Genomic DNA, 3,137 nt, shown 5'->3' with positions numbered 1-3,137 from the left:
TTGGAATAAAATATGAAAGGCTATTTTGTTTCAGCATAGATAAACCGTTTTGAAAGACTTTTGAGTTTTTTTTTTTTGAGAATTGAATGGTTCCTCTTTCAGAAAAGATTTTCGACTTTACTTTTATTGTAAACCGTTGTTTTTGAAAAGAGGTATAAGACGGTTATTAATCACTGGTACGGTTTATCTTCACGTATCCTATTACAGTAATTCCCAAAAACCCTCTACTGAGAACCCTTTCGAGGATGATGTTCTCACCCCCCCTACATTTTTCCCCTTTCAGGATATGGGCGCAGAGGTTACGAAGAGTTTATTTAGTTGTTGTTGTGATGCCCTGTATTGCTTTAGATTATTATTTGTACCCTCGCCTTTATCTTGATATATTCTGTAAGAGGGATAGGAATTGTATTTGGTTAATGCTTGTAATAATATTTATATATATGTATGTATATATATGGATGTACTCTTTATGAGTTTCTGTAAGTTGTATGGTATGTATGGATGTACGTTGTATAGCAAAAGTATTTGTGGGAGCGGTTTTGCGGTTTAAAGTTTTAAACAGGCTCATATTTTAGTATTAAATGGTATAAAAGTCGTCATAATGTCCGAGCTATCAGAGTGACGCAGCTGGAAGCGTTAACTTTGGTAGTTAGGGTGTTACATGAGGAGGGGCGGGGGAGTGTTGTTTAGTTAGGGTTTGGGGTAGAATGGAAATTTAATAAAAAATAAGGGTAATAACATAATTTTTTACAATAAATGTATAAAGTATCTATTTTAAAAATATATATACATCTTTTAATTATTAATTTGTAAATTATTTTTAGTTAAATATCAATTTAATAAAAATTGGAGATAAGTAAATTAGTTTTTCTTTATTTATAAAATAAGGTTAAAAATCTATATGTTAAAATTAAGGCATGTAAAATACTCATTATTTTTTAATTATAAGAACTCTAAATAATAAATAAAAATTTACTCAACTTATATATAAAAATTTCTAAAAATATTATCTTAAATAAATATAATGGATCATAAATAATTTATTAATTCCTTTTCAAAATTCGGGTCTTACACATAGAACCCGTCTTGCTTCTACCGTAGACGAGAAAAAATTGAACCCTAACTCGTCTCTACGAGAACCTGACCCTCTCCTACTCGCTCTTATAATTATTAAAATCAACAAATAAAATTAAATTTTAAAATTTATGTAACCATAATCACATATATAAAATAAGATAAAGTAAAAAATTTAAGAATGATACAATATGATTCATTATTTTACATATATTACATAATATATATATATATATATATATATATATATATATATATATATATATATATATATATATATATATATATGATTTGGTCTCTAAGGTTTTGGCTGAAAAATTTATTCATCTCCAATCTTTTTTTGCATTCGAATTCGTCCTTAAGGTCCACTTTAATTTTAAAATTGTCCTTTCTATAATTTTTAGATAAAAATATCCTTGCACAGAAGAAAAAACAGCAACAAATAACAACAAGAATCATTATTAGTAACAACATGCAACAAGTGACAACCTTTTTTTGCACAAAAACAACTAACAGAGGATGAAGAAGAATCAGCAACAGGTAACAACAAAAATCATTACTAGAGACCCAGAGTACAGCAACGAGAGGCTAAAGAACAGAACTTGTGTATGGACTCTAAATTTGGTTCAGGCATCGCCGAACAGATGCAATAAGAGCAATTCAATAAAAAAGCACTTACTCCTCTCACAAACTCGCACACATCGCCAATCAAGTTACAAGATAGCACTACCCTCTTCCTTGAAATGACACGGATCTTTATCCAAACGACAACCACTATGACCATCTCCAAAACGATAACACGGATTTCGAGTTCATAGCATTTTAAAAGGCCGCTGACGGCGTTTTCTTTGATCGCTACAATGGTCTTGTTTCCCCAGTCTTCAACTTCAACCAAGTCCTTGTTGGAACTCCGTCGGAGCGCGACGATAGATCTAACGGCAATAGTGACGGCATTCGAGTTTTGATGGAGGAGTTATTAATCGGTGAAGATGCAGAGAATCACTGGAGCAGTCACGGTCCTCCGTCTTCATCGTCTTCTTCACTAGAGGATTTGGCTCGTCGATGCCTCTTCTCTTTTCTTTTCTTTCAATTTTTCTTCTCCATACCTGCTTCTCTCTCCCCCTGTTTTGTCTTTCTTTTATTCTTTTTTTTTTTTTTTGGAATGAAAAGGTAGGTGAGAGATAAAAAAGGTATTTTTGTCCAAAAAGACCATTTTAAAATTAAGTAGAATTTTAAAGATAAATTTAAATTCAAAAAAAAATTTGAAGACGAATAAAATTTTTTGCCTAAATCTTAAGGACTAAAATTGTATTTAATCCTATTAAAGGACGGATATTCCTGTCCCAACTTGATTAAAAGTGGAGTAAATACTCACAAATTCAAATAATATTGTCAACCTATATGATTACTCTTGTTTTTTTCTGGATATTGAAAATTGATTATGAAAGACGAATATTTAAACTTTAGTATCTTTCCATCAATAGAGAAATTCCATGGTGTTATAGTTTTACTATATAATAAATGAGATGAATCTAAAATTGCTAACACATCAATCTGAAAAATGGAATTCACAAAACTTTTATTCCATATCATTCTTTGCTTCTGTTACCCGTCACTTGTTTATGGCACTATAGCTACTAATAACAATAATGACTCTAAGATAGGTCTCGATCTTGATGTTCCAGTTCGTTCAAACTCAACCCCAATAAAGTGTCGTCATTGCCAAATTGACGAGGATCTCCTCTTGCAAGGTACTTTTTTTCAAAAAATACAAGTCTTGACCATGATGTTCTAGCTAATCTAAACCCAATTGGTAATAAAGTGTCACCGTGGTCAAATTCACCTCCTCTTGCAAAATATCCTTTTTTAATAAATATAGATCTCGACTATAATGTTCTAGCTGGTCCAAATTAAATCAATAATAAATGTCGTTGCCGTCAAATAACATGGACCTCCTCTTGTAAAATTCTCCTTTTTCAAAAAATATAGGTCTCAACCATGATATTTTAGCTGGTTTAAATCCAATCAACAATAAAATATCATTTCTGTTAAATTCACATGTA

The sequence above is a fragment of the Arachis hypogaea genome, chromosome 20 (assembly GCF_003086295.3).
Source record: "Arachis hypogaea cultivar Tifrunner chromosome 20, arahy.Tifrunner.gnm2.J5K5, whole genome shotgun sequence".
NCBI classification, from domain to species: domain Eukaryota; kingdom Viridiplantae; phylum Streptophyta; class Magnoliopsida; order Fabales; family Fabaceae; genus Arachis; species Arachis hypogaea.
The sequence above is the reverse complement of the archived record's forward strand: the minus strand, read 5'-3'. Positions refer to the sequence as shown.